General features: G+C 34.0%; 1 pseudogene; it reads left to right on the top strand.

The window, feature by feature from the left end:
- Positions 1-8081: 8081 nt before the first annotated feature.
- On the top strand, positions 8082-10350 carry LOC149570509 (cyclin-dependent kinases regulatory subunit 1 pseudogene; annotated as a pseudogene).
- The last annotated feature ends 10603 nt before the right edge of the window (positions 10351-20953 follow it).

Here is a 20953-nt window from a genome sequence, read left to right as displayed (position 1 = left end):
TGGACATATACCCAAGAATTGCATAAGAACACATTTTAGGGGGAACTATAATAGACGGTTGAGTCAAACCACATGTTTCAGTTGCTTAAAAATTGGTCATTTTAGTAGGAATTGCCCAACAAGGTCAAAGGCACCAAGTTTTGTGTTCAACAATGGAAAGGCAAAGATAAATGTTGAACACATTAGAAGTGAGATGAATAAGACATGGAAGAAGAAAGATGAGTGTAGCACATCAAGTGCAGAGATCACTTCACCTAATGGGTCAAGTGATCACACTTTATCAAATTAAGCAAGAATGGGTGTGCGGGATTGATAAACTAAGTTACATCATACATTAGTCATAAGACATAGAAGAACTGTAAAGAAGAAATCAACATAAGCAAAGATGCTAATTTAAAATTGAGAGTCTTGCAAAATCTGCCAAAGTTGTCTTCATGTGCCAAGTTTCTAACAGCAATCGAGTTGATAGATGATGCCGAACTATGAAATATCAATGGGAGCCAAGCAAAGTGAAACACAATGGGTGCCGAGTCATGTCGAAATCCTTCAGGTGCTGAATAGATAGTTGTTAGTGCACTAAGCATTAATTGCTCTATTTTGAAGGGTACATAGTTCAATTTTCAATCACTTCTCACCATTCAAATGCGAAGTAAAGACGAGAAGAGCAAAGAAGATCAAGGTCAAATTAGAAGTCATTTGCAAAAGATTTCCACAATAATTCAACATGAGTTTCATCAATTTGAGGCATTTTACTTGTGTGTCAAGCTATGTAGTGTTTATAATCTTGTTTAAACTATAAACCCTAGTTTGGAAAAAAATGGCATCTGGGTCTGGAACCATTATAGGTAAAGAGAGTCATGAAATACAGTTGGTTAGTAATGAACTTAAGCAACCAGAATTCAAACCCATTCCAGAAGTTGCATACAAGAATGATCTTGCAAGTGCATTATCAGTTATTCCTGATAAAGTTGTTATGGTCCAAGATGTTTGTAGATGCTATAACTAAAAAATTGGAGCCATAGGAGATTTAGAAATTTACAATGCATATGACAAGCTATGTGAGAACAAAATACTGAAAGATAAGTTTTCAATAGTCAAGAGAAAAGGATTGACCAAAACCCTAGAATTTTTGATTGTTTTCAAAGTTGAATGGGTACACATAGTTTTGAGGAAAATACATGATGGAGCCTTTTGGTTAGAATTAGGGCTAGTGAAATTCACCAAGAGAACTGTTCATAGGGTTACTGGTATTCCAACCCTAGATCAGCCAAAGACCCTACGTAGTGACAAAAAGGAAGTAATAGAGAAAAACACAAGTGCTAAATGGAATAATAAGGGAATAAATATTGATACAATTATAGAACCCCTACTAGATTTTGCTATGAGAATCATTTCACACAATTTCTATCATTCAAGCAGGTTAAACAGTGTGCCTTGTATAATAGTTGATGTTGCATACAAAATGATTAAAAAAGATCATACCTATGATCTAGTAGAGTTCATGTTTCAACAGATTAATGAGAATCTAGGAGCTATAAGGAAGAGCAAGGGAGCTTAGTGCAAATTTGTATCAGTTTTAGTGTGCATGTTTTTCTATCTGATGAAAGAATTCCCTTCTGTGGGTAAGGTGAGATGGAGTCCAGAAAAAAAAATTGTTGAACAAATCAATGGATATATTGAATAGATGGGTGATAATTTTTATGCCCAAATGACTAGTTACTTTAAGGACTTCAAAAAATCCATGAAACAAAGAATGAGGATTCCAATCTCATTGATTGAGAAATATGAAAAAGACATTTTTTTTCTTGTAGATATTGATTATACCTATATACAAGCAGTCATACCTAGAGTAAAATGACTTAGGCCACTAGGTTATGAACTCAATATTGATCAAGCATCTGCAGCAATAACAACCCTCCTTACAGAAGAAGTTGATAAGAATGCAAAAACCTTTGGAACCTATGATGTTGTAAAATCAAGGGTGATAACAGATTTGAAGACTTCCTCAGCAATAAAGAAGAAAGAAAAACTGGTAAGGAAAATCAAATAAAAATTTGGTGTTGAAGGAGAAGGAATAGCAGAAGAGGAAGAAGAAGACATTGAAGATGAGGGAGATGAACCTCAAGGTCTGAATCAAGGGTTAGGAGAAGATAAAGAAGAAAGTGCTGAGGAAGAAGAAGCCGAGGAAGCACAAGTTAAAACCAAGGTCACAAAAAGAAAGGCCACAACTCCTCCTACTCCTCAACCCAAGTGAAAGAAAGTAGTTGCTCCTATGCCAAAGAGACCTACTACAAGGGCTACAAAAAAAAAATCCCAAGATGAAGCAAAAGAGAAGAAGAAAACTTCAAAGAAGACTACTGCCGAGCCAAAGAAGAAAAGAAAATTTGTTGCCCAGCCTCAAACAGAGGAGGAGAAGACTGAGTCAGAGGACAACAACCAATTTCAAGTGGTAAGGCACAAACCTCAGACTACTATTGATAAATTATGCACAAAGGTTAAGAATGATGGTTTGAAAGGTTTAAAGAACCTAAATTTTTCTAAGCTCACCAAGGAAGAACAAAATAAATTAGAGGAATCAGTGTATGCTATGATGGCTGAGTATAAGCACACACCTCTAGAGTTAGATGAATCAATACCTAAAGAATTGTACAAAATTGTAGAAGATAAATGGCATTTTTGTTTACAAATGGAAAGGGAGATAAGGGAATCAACATTATCCAGATTGTTGCCTAATTTGACTAAGGATCAAATAACGAATGCAGTCAAGAGGCATAACAATAGATTCACTCCCAAACACAGAGATTTTAGCATTTTATAGAACAAAATTGAGGAGGTAGTTACAAAATCCACAAGATTGTGGAAGATAGCTTTCAAGAAAATAGAAGATGTATACAATGAAGAATATAAGGCAGAGGCAAGTGCTAAGATAAATGAGATGAAGGTATCAAAAATCAAGGAAAAAGAAAAGGAACAAGTCGAGAAGAAGGTTGAAGAAGAAAAGGAAGATGAAAAGGCACATACAAAGGAGAAAGAGGAAGAGAAAGATACAGCTGAGCAACAAGATCAAAGTGTGCAAGACACACAGGTATCTCCTCCTAGTCCTCCTCATGCCACCATCACACCTATAGAGATTATCAAAATCAAGGATGTTACAGACGCTTTTGGTCCAAACATCAATCCATTAACTATAGAGGATTTAGAAATCCTTGACCAATCAACACTAGTAGCAAAATTATGTTCAAATCCTATATTGGTCAGTGTTGATGAATTGCAGAATCTAGTAGTCAAAATAAAGGCAGTCAAGGTGAAAACACAAGAACCACCTTTGACCATACAACCTACTGGTATTCTATTCCTTCCTCCACCAACTCCACCAAGTGTAGTCACTGACACACTTCAGATGCCAAGTACAGCAGTAGGGGAAGTTAAAGAAACATCTGAATAGCTAGCAAGTTCAACCCCACCTAGTGATCACCAAAAGGATAAACAAGCTGAAGAAAAAGATGATACAAGTAAGAGGGAGGAGTCTACAATACAAACATTGGCTGCATTACCCAAATTTGGTACTCCAACATAGACTCTTCAGCAGTTGAGCACTGATAGGTTATCATTACAAATCAGGACACTAGGCTCAAGCTCATTAAAGGTAGTCAAGAAACTTCACTATGGAATTCCTGAGCTTGATGAAGAAATAAAGATTCCATATGATGAATCCAACACTCTCACTAAAGAGAAGATCAATTAAATTCAGAGTGCATTGGATAGAAGAAGGAGATAAGAAGCACTAAGAAGAGAACACAAGCACACGCATACCTTGAATGAAATCAAAGACATATTCACATAAGCTTTTTGCTTGCAGTCTCTAGATGAGTCAAGGCCAATTATAGAGCAACTATTGGATATCGTTGACCAGGTGACTAGTGAAGAAAATTACTGGAATGGTCAGAAAGAAAATTCCAAGGCAAGGTAAACAAGAAAATATCCAGTGATATAGCACTATCACAAGTGAAGCTGGCTAAGAAAATTGAAACAATCAAAATTGTACTTGGAAACATATTTTCCTTGTACAAAAAGTTGTGTGATTTTTTCACATTCACATAGGACACTAGCTAGAAGATACTGAGCTTGGAAAGAAATTTGAATATTTCTAGCATGCAACTCCCTACAAATCTAGCTTAGAGTGAGAAGCATTTCGCCCAATCACTTCACACACAAAGAGAGTTAGCTGTCTTAGCAGCAGAGGAGGAAACCACCAAAGCCAAATTGATACAAATTCAATCCTCTATTACTCCTCATTTGGAAATACTTCAGAAGGAGCAGATGAATGCAGCAGAGATTGCCATTCAATATAAGTCATTGGATGTTGCACTAGCAAATTGGGATGCAGGTCTGAAGGTACTCCTTGAAGTAAATAGTACATTTTTGGCCAAGTATGGCATTTCCCTATAGAACCCTTGACATAAGTGTCAAAAAGGGGGAGAATAAGTATGGGGGAGTTAAGTAGAGATTAAGTCTAGTAGATATTAAGTATGGGGGAGTTATGTATAGAATGAAATGGTAAGTATGATGAAAGGGGGAGATAGATAATTTTGGGAGAATTTTGACAAATTTTGATATAACATATTGGTCAGAATGTAGAAATAGGATAGAAGTCACTGAGTGTACAAGGCATAATCAACTCATAGGGAGTCATAAGGTATATTGTTATTTGTTCCTAAATTTTTTGAAGCAAATAAGAAGATGCATGAAATAATGTCAAAGATCATAGGATCTTAGTTAAGTATTTTTGCCACTCATGTTAAAGGGGGAGATTGTTGGTTTAAAGAATAATTTTGACAGCTAAGTGTCAATACACTTAACCATTTTTCACTATACATGCCGAGTGATATCAAGTGCTGAGTAATATATAGTGCCGAGTGATATCAAGTGCTGAGTGATATCAAGTGCCAAGTAATATCAAGTGTCAAGTGATATCAAGTGTTGAGTAACATAAGGTGCTGAGTGATATAGTTTTTTTAGGTGTCGAGCTATCCAGGAAACAACATGTGTCGAGCATCAGTAATGCTTAAGGAGCCGAGTAACTCAGAATATCAACATAAGAGTTTGTAATTGCACAAACTATGATGTAAATTATTTTTGTAGCTAACATAAGGTAAATATTGAAAAATCTAAAGATAAGAACGAATATTTTACATTTCCTATGCAATCTGCATGCAGCCAATTGGAAAATTAGAAAGGCATGCAACCAATCAGCAAAAGGCAAGTATTGAGCAGGAAATTGAGATTCAATATGGATCATAGATCCATATCTAACTCTAAGTCTTCAAAGTCTTTTTAAGGAATATGAACATTTCATTGTATTAAGAGATGAGAGAAGGAGAATAGTGTTAAAGGAAAAATAGTGGAATTCGATGAAAGGAGAGATAGAGAGTAAGAGCAGCAATTCAATATTTAGTTGATCAGAACAAAGAAAAGTAGACAAATAGAAATCAGATCTTAGAGGATCAAAATTAGAGAAAGAGCCAGAACAAGTGCCTACATTCAGCAATCAAGGATTGCAATCTATTAGGTTTATAATACCTAATACTCTCTTACCATTGTATTAGAAAGGAAATCCTATGTAGATAGGTTGGCTTAACAACTATTCATAGATCCTTATCAAAAGGTGATTAAATCATTTAATAGGGTGACACTTCATGTTAAGTGTTTGTAAATCCTTTATCTAGGTCACTATTGAGATAGTGTAAAGCCTTTAACAGGGCAGGCCATTAATAGGGTAGACCATCAGGAGTGGTTGAACAATATTACTGCAGTGATTTTGTGGGTATCATCCCCACCCCAGTTTTACTTTCTTATTTTTGGAGGGTTTCTGGGTTACCAAATTCTAGTGTTATGTGTTGTTGATGCATTTCTTAGTTTCATATTTACTTGATGTATTTACATGCATGCAATTTACTTTCAGTTAAAATTTTTATTGGATAAAGTGTAATACTTCTGATTCACCCACCCCCCCCCCCCCCCACCTGCTCTCATAAGTATTCTTTCCATATTTTGAATATTCCAACAGTTTCACCTACAATTTTGAACAACCATCATGGAAGTATACAAACTATTGTCTCTTTATCAAAAATATATTCAATAAATGAAGGTCGCCCTCTTGGTAATGATGATAATGTTGTTTGAAAAAAAATAGAAGTGTTGAGGAAGCCAAATAAAGAGCAATAGCCCTGGATTTTTAGGATTCTGAGCCAAAATATGGATCTATGATTGCTACTCAGTTCCTATCCTAAATAGTTTTAGCAAGAAGGGCTAAACTGGCTATCATGTTAAATATTGCAGCACATTTTGTGTATTTGTGCAAGAGCTAAGGATGTGTTGACTTCTCCCTTTGTGAAAAATTCACTATGAAGTCTAGACATGTAGACCATCTAAGATATCTAAACCTCTAAACAATAAAAGAACCAATTGGAGGTTTTCAAAGAATAGAGAATACCTTGCATCAATTGGAGGTTGTAGCAGAATAGAGAATACACTGCTCAAAATAAGTCTCATACTTGAGTCATTTGGCAATGTGAGGATATTAAAAAATGATAAGTCTACCTGATTTGTAATTTGTCAATCAACTTTCATACACAATTTTTTTTGCATAGTATAAGTTGATTTACTAGATTCTTTACCTTTAAAAAGGGTATATGCAAACATTTATTATCCTAGTGTAATGAAACTCTTTTTAGCATACTCAGATTGTTGCTTAGCAATGTTGTTGGGCTTGTTAGCAATAATGTAAAAATTGAAAGGTATTGTCTAAAATCGTATACAGGAAAAGTTGATTAATGTTCACTTCAATAGTTTTGGAAAGATTTTCGGTGCAAATATTCAACCATGTAAGGCTTTCTCTCTTTATTAATTTGAATATGATTTGATTTATTTTACATTAGTTATTAGTTGGAATGTTAAAGAAATAAGTAAAAGAGAATATGTTTACAAATGTCAAATGTCTTTTTCACTATTACTCTATCATGGAAGATATGCTAGAAAAGGTGAGAAGTGCACTCCTATTTTGTTCCAATATTTAATTCACACCATGCTAACTAGAAACTAATATCATGAACTCATGTGTAGTCAAGAATTGTGCAAAAGGCTCAAGGGGAATGATCTTATCACATCTTTTCTCAACTTTGTGCAGGGGCTTCTCATGCTTTGAGAGGTATATTATCATGTCTTGTAGACTCACAAAGAATTTTACAATTTCTTGCATTCTAGGAATATAATAGCTTTCTAAACCCCTTCTTAATTTCACTTTGTTTTGTTAAAAGTAGTTGAAGTTATTGATTTCCATTGAATGAAAAAAATAAGTACCTTTGTGATATGAACATATCACATCATTATAACTAAGTAAAAGTCCACAAAAAGAAGGAACCTTGGTGTTGTGTCATTTCATCACACTATCCCTGTACATTGTTTAGCATATGAGTATGCCTATTCAAGAGAGAGTTGAAAATTTGGTGTTTCATTGAGAATATTGAGTATTCAATTCTACATGTTGAAGTGGTCTTAAAACTCATGTCCATAGGTTGAGTTCAACAACCATCTTAGTGAAGTACTACATACTAATTTCTCTTTATAGGTTTCTTTCCTTGTTGCTACTTGACCCTTTTTAATCAATACACCCATGAGGATTTTAATTTCTTTTTTATTTTTCAATTCTTCCAAAAATACAATTTATTTCTATTCAAGTACAAATTATTGGTGTTTCTAATTTGATTTTGCAAAAGAATATTTTTTAGGTTTATTTTCTACATGGATCTTGGGATGTTTATTATTTCTTCAATGTAGCACAACTGCATTAGAGGGATTCGAAGACCTATCACTCTTTTGTTCAATTATCCAAATTCATTGCTAGATTAGTATGATTAGAATTTGGAGAAATCAAGTTAAAATCCATATAGATTTTTCTCTTAATTATGCAAATGCACTTGTAGATCACTCTATTTTTTACTTTGTTCTGCAAGATGGATTTGATGTTCAAGATCTAAATCCCTTCCTTGACTCAAAATTTGGTAGGTCTCTACTTCATCAACATGCCTAATATCTGATATTCTAAAAAATACTTTGATGATACTTTCTAGTACAAGTTTCTATGCAGACCTTGTGCTCTTTAACTATAGGTATTTATATTCATATCTCCCTTTGTTTTGTTTACACTAAACAATTTTTCAGGCTTGGATGAATTTTTAGAGCCTAGAGCTCTATGTTAGACAAACCTATAAGTTATATTTTGTACTATTTTGTGTCTATGTATGAAGAGAGGACAAAGTATCTAGCTCTTTCTTTTTATCTTACATCTATAATGCATATATAACCTAGATTGTTGTCACCAAGATACAAGTTAACGTAGATGAACTTTTTAATGTATATATAGGTTCACAATAGTTCACAAGTGTGGACACACCTATAAATGCACACAGATATTACCTATACTTTAAAATTTGCATCGATTTGCATCATCTTAAAGAGACCTATAAACTAAACTTTGTTCGAGAATGATTTATTGGTGAACAGTAATGCATTGCCTTGTTTGTGCTCCTTTTTTGTTTGTATGCACATGTATATACTTACTTTGAACACACTTACACCGATATTTGAGATTTTCTTACTCTCATATGAATGGATGTGCTTACAGTTTGGCCTGCTCACACATTCAAGGACACCTAATTTTTTTAATATCCATATTTCATATGTTTATGTCAAAGGAACTTCTTTGTGTTACTAAATCTTTATTGGCATGCTTCCTTTTCTATTTTTCTATAATTAAATTTCTTCTTCTTTTGGATGGACATCATTCTAGACAAATCCTTTTCCTTATGCCTTTATATTGTATGTCTCTAGACATGTGATTCTTGTTAGAAATAGATAATACTAAGATCGGGGGGATGAATTAGTAGTTTCAATCTTTTTGCCCACAATTGGATATTATTAATTACTTTACCACATGCATAAGAAAGTAAACCAATAATGCTGAATAGTATAAACAACCATACATAAAGAGAGATCATAACACCATATTTTGTTAACTAGGGAAACCATAGCCAAGGGAAAACCATGGTGGGGATGAAACCCACTAGATGATTCACTATATAAAGAATCTAGTTAAGGATAATGACCCTGTTAGGAGTCTATGAAGAATGTATAGTGTCTCAAGTCCTTGTTAGGAGACTAGGCCTTGTTAGAAGCCTCAACCCTATTAGGAATTGCTTCAACCTTATTAGGAGTTGGTGGATCATATACAAATGTGTGCAAGAAGAGTCCATTGCCCTAAAATACAACTATACAATAAGATATTTAGGAATTAAGTATACATACAATTCTAAGATACTTGTTATGCTTCACAAATCTTTTAATTGCCAATTCTTCATACAAGAGTAACTATGCACATATCAATCTACATCATATCTCACAACAATGCTTTGCATCATATATCATAATATTGCATTCACTTGTTACTCTCATTTCACTAGATCATATCAAGTTCACAAACACTAATTATATCTTTATCACTTATTCACTTTGCTTTACATTAACTTTTCAAATGAAGTTCTTTACCTATACCAAAAATATTGGTAAATTCTTCCCTTTTCAACTCACATAACATCATTTGAGTTGACTCATTAAAAAATGTTAATTTAAAATATTAAATCAAGTCATTTAACACATTTTGCTAATATGCTCTATTCTACATTATATGATTATTGCATTACAAATTCCTTCATAACTTGGACTTGATTAATTGTATAGACATGTACACTGGCAAACATCATCGGTATGATGTCATACACCTCTGGTTAACTATGCAAGAGAATATTCCAAGGGAATATTTTGCTATCATCAAATCTATCATGTTGGTGTGATGTTGTATGATACTTAGACAATTTTCCTTCACCAATGAACATGACTAATCTACAAAACAAATATGTTTCCATAAATGACAACCATGTTACTTGCCTTATTTTATTGATTGGACATATTTCCAACAATTCTTCCTATAGAGATTGTAAAGTTGCTTCCAAAAAATCAGCTACTTGCAGAGGTAATCATACCAATATTTATTGAAGTTATTTTTAAAAAATGTTTCTCTAGTGTTCTTTCTAATATAATGCATTGTGCCAAGTATTCTTGTTAATGCTATCATTTATTTTATTTTAGAATAAGTGGAGAGCTATTGGAGTTCAAAATTCTTGTGGATGGGTATATTATGCCATTAATTGTCCTAAACTCCACATTATGTTATTTCAAAGGCCTTTGAATTATCAACAAAATCAGCAACAATTACCAAACCAACAACAACTATAGAAGTGACATTTTTTTTATTCTAAAGTTTTCAAGTGAATACTAAGTTTCTTCCTTGCCTTCTTAATCATCTTTTTGCCCCCCATATAGTGTTGACTAGCATTTTCTCTAAGGGTTTCCTTTCAGATAGCAGTTTGATGCCTTTATCAATTGACTTATTGTTGAGATTTTAAGGTTTTATCATTGGGAACTCATTTTGAGCTTGAGAATATGATATGTCAACCCAATTTTAACTTAATCATCAATGTGGCATTTCATTTTATTCTTAAATATGATATGGCCAAACAGATTTAATCTTTTTGAGTTTATAGTAGTGTAGTTATTATCTGTATTTATCTCTGAAAAATGCATTTGTTGTGTCCTTATTTGTGCTAAGTTTTGGGTTGAATTCATTTCTTATTACATAAATTTGTACATATTTTTGCAATGGTCATGGTGAAGTTCACTCTTGGTTTTTTGTTTGTTGATATTCCTTGAGATAAGAGTCATCCTACATTGAAATCAACATACATTGGTTCAGTATCAAGTAGGGAATTCAAAGCTCAATGCATCCCTTTTAATATGGAAAATAATATCCTTAAGTTACTTTTATTTGTTCACCTACAACTTTTAATGTTTGAGTGATCTCAATGATGGTTGGAAAAAGAATGACTATTGTTTGCAAACTTGATTTTCTCAATGATATGCATTAACCATTGGATTTTTATTTTTTTTGTAAGGATGAGAACTACATTTGTTCAAACAGTCATGTTCTTTTTTTTGTTGAAATTCTAGTGAATTATTTTTGCCAAATTGGTAATTGGGGCTAGTGAGGTATGATATTTATAATTAATTTTTAGATCTTATTGAATATGGCTAGTCAAGTATGATATTACATGCTTTAAAATTGATATGAAGGTAAAAGTCAAATACATATGTGCAATCAATACAGTAATGTTATTAATCTTCATGCATCACCAATTACACATTGGTGAACCATTTATTGGTTGTTAATTGCACGGAGTGTTCCAAATGATAGAAACTATTTATTTCCTTTGTTACCATTGGTTCTTTGAAGGGCCTTCCTAAGAATATCAAACTTGACTCACCCAATGGTTTCTAGATTTAGACTCTTCTCTTAATGATTCATCTATGGTCTGTGATGGTGCCAATAGTTCTACTCTATCAAATAGGCTTGCATAATAGAAACTCCCTTATTCACTTGCACAAACATCCCAAGTGCTAGACGCAAGCTCTACCCTTAGCATCACTCTCCAAATCACCACAATGACACACTAGAACTAAAAACACTATTGAACCACTCTCCCAAATTTGTGTCAATGGAGTGACAAAAAAAAGCATCTTTAGGGAGCTATGTATAGAAAATGGGTTTTTGCTTCATTTTTCTCTTATAGATCTAATGTCATTGATTTTATTTGGAATCTAATACTACATTCATACTTTTCTCATTCTTGGAAATGGCCCCCTCGTCACTCATGATAAGCAACACAACTACTACAGAATGGGTTGCCCTTCAAATCTCTTTCTAGGAAACCACAATGACAACCATTTCGAAAATTGTGCCAATGAAGTTCTATATAGATGACTTTGGGGAGCCCTTGCATAGAAATTGGGATGCTTCATGACCCTCTAATAGAAAGGATGCTAATGCTAATATTCAAAATCTAGAAAATGTGTCTTTCTTAAACACTAGCACTGATTCTATTGGAGGGTTGTTGGGAGATTTCATTTTGGTATCTCCCATTAGCCACAATAGGTTCATAACAAATTGCTAGAGTTCCAAGTAGGCACCTAATGATAGAAAAGTTCTCACCATTAGATCAACTTCAAAATCATTGAACAAGCATGCTTTAGAATGGGAACTACTACCAAACTTCTTTTGAAATTGTGCTAGTCCAAGAAAATGATCTAAGAGAGAGTTCGTAGGTAGGCATTTGTTGGGGGATTCACCCGCTCTATTTTAAAAAAAAAATAAATTAGTTTGGTCAAAATTTTGACCATCTCCTCATGGTTATCCACCAACGAATGGTCAATTTATCAACCAATCCTTTGGTCATGACCATGGCATCTTGGTCAGTGGATGGAATTTTCTACAAACAATTGGTGGAAATTTTGACCAATTTTTGATAGTTTATACCAAAAAATAGCAAAAATTTTGACCAATTCTTGATAGTTTTCTACCAACAATTGGTGGAAATTTCAACCAATTATTGATAGTTTTCTGCCAACAATTGGTGGACATTTCGATCAATTATTGATTGTTTTCTAACAAAAATTGGAAGAAATTTTGACCAATGCTTGGAAGTTTTCTACCAACCATTGGTGGAAATTTTGACCAATTATTTATTGTTTTCTACCAACAATTGGTGGACATTTTGACCAATTATTGATTGTTTTCTACCAACAATTGATGGAAATTTTGAACAATGCTTGGAAGTTTTTTACCAAGATTTGGTCAAAATATAGACTAATTATTGATTAATTTCTACCAACAATTGGTGGAAATTTCAACCAATTATTGAAAAATTTTGAACAATAGTTGGTTGAAAATTTTATCGACAATGACAAAACCATTTCAACCAACCATTGGTCAAAATTTTGACCAAGCTACAATTTCGTCAAAATTTTGACAAGAAAATTAATGAGAAACTAATTGGTAGAAATTTTGACCAACCTAGGTCAAAATTTTGACCAAATTACATCAAAAATTGACTCCAAATTTATTTGTGTACTTTGAAATTTGATGAAGTTGTTGGTGTTTTCCTAAGTGTGGAAATGCTATGAAAAAGCATAGGTAAAACTTTAACCTCATCAAGTTCCATATTAAATGTAGAGAATAGACGATGAACAAGGGAAAAAGGAAAAGGACCTTCACATGACAACTCATGAGAGAAGTCAAAGAAAGGATGTTCTGAATCTATAGGAAAGAAAAGGTATAAATCTAGTCTTGTGGTTGAGGGTTTTTTTATAGAAAAAGGGTATAGATTTTGATGAAATATTTTCCCTTATTGTAAAAATTACTTAAATTAGATCTGTACTGAGTCTTGTGGCTGTAGATGATGTGCATCTTGAACAACTAGATGTCAAGACAACTTTTCTCCATGGAGATTTGAAGGAAGAAATTTACATGCAACAACCATAGGGATATGAGGTCAAGGGTAAGGAGAATTTGGTGTGCAAGTTAAGGAAAAGTTTGTATGGCCTAAAGCAGGCACCTTGATAATGGTATTTAAAATTTGATAGTTTCATGGTTGAACAAGGGTACCATAGATGTCATTCTGATCACTATGTATATTTTAAGAGATTTGATATTGGGAGTTACATTATCCTATTAATCTATGTTGATGACATGCTTGTTGTTGGGTCTAATATGTAACAAATAAATGAACTTAAATAGAAATTAGCAAGACTATTTTCTATGAAGGATTTGGGTACTACTAAAAAAAACCTTAGTATGAGGCTTACATGAGATAAGAAAAAGATAACCTTGAATTTTCCCAAAGTGAGTATAGAAAGAAGGTGTTGAAAATATTTAATATGTAGGATTCAACAACACTCAGTACACTTTTGGCTAGTCATTTCAAATTGACTAAGGAAATGTTCCCAAAGGCACAAGAAGAGGTAGATAAAATGTCTAACATCCCATATTCATTAGCTATTATTAGTCTGATGTATGCAATGGTGTGCACATGGCCATATATTTCTCATGTAGTGGGAGTTGTCAGTAGGTATATGAGCAATCTAGGTAACATTGGACTGCTATCAAATGGATTTTTTGATATTTGAAAGGTACAACTACAAAGGAATTATGTTTCATAGGATCTAGTTCTTCTTTGAGTGGATTTTTTGACTCTAATCTGGTAGGAGATATTGACACAAGGAAGAGTACTACAGGGTATGTTTTCACTATAGAAGGTACTACACTCAGTTGGATTTCTAGATTGCATCAGGTTAATGCACTTTCAACAACTGAAGCTGAGTATGTAGCTACTACAAAAGGTAGCAAGAAGATGATTTGGTTACAATGTTTTCTAGAGGAATTGGGCTAGAAGTAGGAAGATCATCCATTATATAGTGATAGCTAGAGTGCCTTTCATCTTGAAAAGAATTCTTTTTTTTTTCATTCAAGGAAAAAGCACATACAACCTAGGTTCCATTTTATAAGTTCTATTTTGGAGGATGGCCAATTGTAGCTTGAATTGATTCACACAATTTATAGTCCTACAAACATGTTCATGAAGGTAGTCCCTAGGGAGAAGCTAGTTTCTTTCTTACCTTCTATTAGAATTCTTAACTAATGATCATGGAGGTAATACACAGAAAAGTCTTTTATCTAGTGGGAGTTGCAAGTACTACATTGTCATTTGGCTTTACTCTCCAAGTGGGAGATTGTTTGGCATGGAGCCTGACCAGTCTCCAAATGGGAGATTGTTGATATTGTGGTGATTGATCATGTAGTTCGTATTGATGTTGTGGGTTTTGATAATCCATTGTAATGTTGGTGTACATTTTTTTGGATAATATAAAGGTTGAAGGCTGTGTAGGTGGATGTAGCCTAGGTTTTGGGTGAACCGCATTAACTCTATGTATTATCTATGTTCCTTTTGTATTCTTTTTTTTAATGGATATAAATATTTATTCTTATATTATTTTGGATCTTTTGAGCCCTAACAAGGGGGGGGTGGGTGTGAATCAATATCCTTTAAAACTTTATACCCTTTGAAATTTGATTATCGCTTTACTTTTTTCTCAAATTGGTAAACATAAAGATTCATTACAAAAATATTGAAATGAAAGTAAATATAACTAATCCAATTCAACATATTCTTGTAAGCATAAATCATAACACATGAAACATATATTTGGTCAAGAAAAACCCCTTGGTTAGAGGGAAATTTGTGATGGGGATGATACACACAAATCAATCAGTATTGTAGTAAGAGGTTTCCTTATTAGGGCTACAATGTTTGTCACTTATGGTTGCTTACTTTGTTAGGAATAGTAAAACAAATCTATAAGGATCTACCCTTCTAGAGGATTTTACAACACAAACAATATGTGTACTCAGTTAAGAGATATACAAATAGACTACTAATTCTACCCTATTAAAGGATTTATCTACTATAATAGTAAGAAAATAGTAGTGAAACTAAACTCCTTGAATGTAACTTCCTTTCATTGTTAAGATCTTTGATATGCTTAATTACTTATCACCTATAATGAGTGATATAACAATTTTCTCCTTTGTTGCTTAAAACTCTGATCTATAGTGTAATGAACTTGTCATTCCTCTAGCACATCCCTCTCATACCTTTAATAATAGCATCTTCAACATCAACTCCTTCAACAAATTTAAATGATTATTTTTATGTCGTTAAATAGGAATAGTTTGCCTCTTTTGATCCTTGAGCTAATTATGGTTTAGGATTTTTCTAGAATTCATTCTTGATCTATATCAATGATCTAGAATCAACCTTACAATCATATTAATCTTCTTGTATTTCATTGGGTCTCATTTTGCCTTGGGATCATAAAAAATCATATTACTCTTCCCAATAAATCTTACCAAATATGTTCCTCGATCTGTACAAAAACCTTTTTTCTACATGGTGGAATCAAAATATGTCGTAATGTTTACCATTTCAAACTTTATGTTCTTCCTATAAAACACAGTAAATACACTATCCATGCTTGGTATGAATGTTGATATTTAGTTTTTATATGACTTATTTAAGGTTGAGTGGCTTAGGTTATTTTGTGCTCAGTAAACATATATTTTCTTAGTGTATATAGAACTCAATTAGTACTATCTCATACTTATGTGTATGTTCTTCCTTGACCACTTAACACTATGATTTGGTAATTTTGTTCATCAATTATCCTTTTTTTACTAATGAAAATAATGAACGTGAATAGGAGTAATATTCTCCACCTTTGGCATTAGTGGTAAAAAATCTTTCCATTATAGCTCAAAATTGGCTTTGTGAAAAGAAGTTTCACTCCCCCTAAATATATACTTGCTTCACATCATGTCTTCATTCTTAGTATAGCACGTGTTTTGCAAAATTCTTTTCAAAATTCTTTTGTATAGAACTTAGAAATTTTCATTTTATTTTTAATCCTTATGTCTCTTATCATAACACATATACTCATAACATTCTATACTCTATACTCCCCCTATCAATACATATACATACACACAAACCCCATTTTTTGAAAATTAAGCCAAAATTTTCCAAAAGTTTGAAATTTCACTTAAAATTTATGTCCAATTGATCAAGAAAATTTTGGTGCTCTTCATCATAATTGTCATAATGGATTAAGTACCAATTGGTCTTCAATCTTCTCCATTTTCAATTTAGTTGCAAGCTCAATCATGTGATTTGCAATTGATAGGTTAGGTGCAGCAATCAAATCCTTGGATTTCTTTATGTGCCTTTGCATAACCTCAAGATGAGGTAGTAACAAAGATTTCATTTCATTGATTTCATCCCTTGTCCTAGCTTCTTTTGTTAATAGTTCATGTTGAACTCCTGTATAGAATTGCACTCTTGAGTAGTGAACCATGTAAGATCCTAGGTCAATGTTAATCTATCTATACATGCCTTCATGTCTTCTCCAACTTTTTGCATCTTATTTTTAATCTCCTATTTGAGATTTTGAATGTTACACAAGTTTTTAAACAATAAAACTACATTTTGAACAATAGTTTCCAACTCCATAACAAGAGTGGAAAGTTCCACTTGCTATATTGAAAAAGTTTGAGAAACCTTCTCTAATACTTTATTCTTAAACTTCTTTCTGCTCGTGTTCCTTCCTCAATTGATCTTGCTCTACTTTCTTGAACATATCTCACCATATATACTTAGAGCTGTATATGCTACTTTAGTATGTTAGAAATACTAAATTAAAACAATCAAAAAGAATTTGCATACTAATTTAACATAACTTCATGAGAGACAAAGTGAAGTCCTCAAATGATAATATGAGCCATAGATAGGCTTTCTCAATGAGGATGATCACTTGATGTAGAGGTGTGTCTAATAGCTAAGATGGCTTGATTATGATGTATGCTCAAATGCTCAAATGGGCTTCAATGGAGGATTTTTGATAGATTTTGGTGAACGGATTTGATGTAAAAATGGCTTCTCAAAATGGCATTATGTCTTTACTTTCTAGATTGTGTTAAAATGGCTTGGGACAGGATTTTTTAAATAGGCAAAGGGCTTGAGGGATCAAGGGCTAGGATGCAAGGATGGAAGAAAGCTTATGGAAGGTTTAGATTGAATGAGAGGAGAGCACATAGATTGTGCTTCCTTACAGCCAATTAGGGAGTGACACATGTCATAGGGTCATTGGTTAGAGCAAGAGGGGTTGAGAGGTCAACAAAGGAGGCTCAAAGCTCATAAAGACCCTCATAATGGCTTGTAAGAGTCATTTATGGCTTTTTGGGCTTCATAAAATTTTATGGTTAGGACATTTGTGAGGGAGTTGAGATATTTTGACTTGAATTAGATTAAGAAAGTCTTAAGCTTGACTTAGGAATGTGCAAATGATTAAGGCTTGGATTAGGCTTGGATTAAGATTAGATTAGGCTTGTTAGAGATGGGCAAGTTGATGACATTTAATGAGGGTGCATGAAGGAGGAGATATTTGTTGGCTTTGGCTTGGGTTAGCAAGTCTTAACCCATGTTTAGGGAACGTGACAAGGTCAGGGGGGATTAAGATAAGGGTCAAAGATAAGGATTGACATCTTCTAGAAGAGTCTAGGCTTTGGATGAGGATGAAGACTTTCTAGAAGAGTTAATCAAAATTAGATGGGATTAGCCTTTAATCAAAATTAAAGAAGGATTAGAAGATTTTGGAAGAGGTTATAGGTCTTAAGAAATTTGGCCAAGTTTTGGGCAAAAAGTAAATAAATTATTTATTTTGGAATTTTTGGTCAATTTATTAATTAAATAATTAATAAATAAGATAATAATGTTTAAATAAGATTTAAACATTTTTGGGAGGGATTCTTTAATTAAATATTTTTAATTAAGATAAAGGGATTTAATGGCTTAAAAATAAATAAATAATTAATAAATGATGATGTCATCAGGGACTTTTTAGAAAATAAGAATACTTTATTTTCTAAAAGATTTTTAGGTGTCTACATTTTGCCCCTCTTTGATATGATGCTGCAAGTGGCATGGCATCAAAGATAAGAAAATAAGATGCCCAAGGCTAGAGCAGAAGAGGAGAGAATAGACTGCAAGATGCCCCCTCAAGAAGGCGATAGGGAGAGAAAGCAAGGCTCGATGGCTTCTTGAAAAGTACAAGAATCTGGGATGAGCAAGGAGAATTAGATTGGCAAAGAGAAGGGGATGAATTAGCTCAAACTCTCACTACAGGAGAATGAGAAAGGGAGAATCAGAGGCACAAAAGTAAATAAGCTTAAGACTTCAAGGGAGATGGAGGATGAAGGAGCAGAGTGCCATAAAAAGGAATCTAAGATAGGGGAAGGGATGATGGGATGAGATAAAGCTGAGGCAACAAGATTTCAAAGAGTCATATTGATGGAAGATGGGTGTTAGAGATCCCTAGGACTAGGATTGTGGATCTTGAAAGATGAGGCTTGGTGGATTGATTGGATTGGTGGATCCCTAAGACTAGGATTGTGGATCCCTAAAGCTAAAAGTGAAGATTGATTCAAAGAGATACTGATGCATAAGCTGGGGTAGGAGAGACAGATGTTGGATATGGATGGGGTATAATGGAGATGAAGGGAATTCATTGAAGCTTTTTGAGCAAGGGGATACTTCAAAGTGAAGTACCACCATGTAGTTGAGCACTAGATTTGCTATAGGACTATTGGTTAATTGCCAAGGTTACAAAAAACATCAAGGCCTTTTCACCAACTGTCCAGAGCATTGATGGACTAAATTGAAACAAACACACAAGGATTGCCCCAACATCACACATGAAACTCGAAAGAAACAGCATGGAACCCACACTGGGTAACCCAAAAGCAAAAAAGAAACAAATGAAAGACTTGATCAAAACCATATGCTCAGAGTGCCCCATTCATAGCATACCATAATATGGAAGATCATGGCAACCTTGATGAGGGAACAAAAAGATTTCTTGGAAAAGATACTTCAAGACCCAAAAGGCAAGATTCCAAATCAAAAGAAAGAAAAAATCCAAAAGATAACTATTTGCCAATGAGATGGGTAGGACGAGGTACTAACGGACTAAGATCAGACATGAGGAAAGCTATATCTTGAAAGGATCTATCGGAGAGCACCTAAGCTTGTGGATTTGGATGAGGGATGTAGTTGGCAAGCTGAACTAAGAAGGATAACACTTTGGTGACAGGAGATCTAGCTAAAGGATGCATTGGAATAACTAACCAAGATTTTTACAAGATGTTGATCAAGGATTAACTGACACGAAAGCTAGATAGATACAATGGTACTAAGCTAAAGAAGATGTACAAGCTGATGGACCAAGATATGTTACAAATGTACAAGGTTGTTTTGGACAAGATTGGATATACAAGCTATGATACAAGGTATGATACAAGCATTGGATACAAGATTATTTACAAGTTGTATAGGAGCTCCGAATGATAAGATAACAGGATGGCTCAAGTTGGTGCAAGATGCAGAAGCTAAGGATGAGGTGATAGTAAAAGATATGGATTTGGCAGGATGCATCCAATGATGATGATAGATGTGTGACGAAGGATGGCAATAATGCTAAGGTTGGTGGTAGCTTAGCTGATAGATGGTGCTAGAGTGAATGGCTAATGAGAGGATGACATTGGATTTGCATGAGGATAGCCTAGAGCGAGATACCAATGACAAGGGAGGATGGACAAGACAAGATCTCCAAGGAATACAGTGCCCCCAATCAGAAGATGACATGCAGAAGGAGGTCTTATAATGGATGTGATAGGATTGAAGCTAGGATGGAAAAGTTGAAGGTGCTAGGGAGATGGATGATAGCTGGGATGATGGGGTGAGGTTGTAGAAGATAAGTGGATAGTGATAGATAAAAGCTAGAAGATGAAAGATAGATGGATAAATTGGAAGATGGAGCTAGATGGCAAGATGCGACCAAAAGCATGAGGATGATAGGCTAAGCTGAGGATGGCTAGATTATGCATGATGCTTGTTTGCCAAGTTTTCATCATGGTACTTGTCCAAGGCACTTGAATTGCTAAGTTTTCACCAGTGGATGCTTTATTTTTCTTTATTTTTTTGACTTTTTGACTTTGGACTTAGCTGGAATGATTTTGGCTTTCTTCGGCTATTTTTGGCTATTTTGGGATTTTTCACTAGCTGTTGGAACGTTCAATTTTCTTGCTAGTTGTTGGTACACTAGATGTGTGATTTATGCAATAGATCATATTAGATGGGATTGATGGTAGGAGATGGAGGGATGAAAAGGCTGGAAAGGAGCATGAGATGGGGATTCTTGCAAGGTCAACATTGGCACATGTTGGGACAGGTGTGAAAAGAGCATATGGGGGATAGATGGTAGATGCGGGCTTGATGGAGGATTTGTGGAAGCGTGCTTGGGGATATAGGCACCCAAGATGGAGTTAGGATATGGGGGA

This window comes from Cupressus sempervirens, chromosome 3 (assembly GCF_028749045.1).
Source record: "Cupressus sempervirens isolate cs-2001-9-10 chromosome 3, ASM2874904v1, whole genome shotgun sequence".
Taxonomy (NCBI): Eukaryota; Viridiplantae; Streptophyta; class Pinopsida; order Cupressales; family Cupressaceae; genus Cupressus; species Cupressus sempervirens.
Note: the sequence above shows the minus strand (reverse complement) of the source record. Positions and strands in the feature narration are given on the sequence as shown.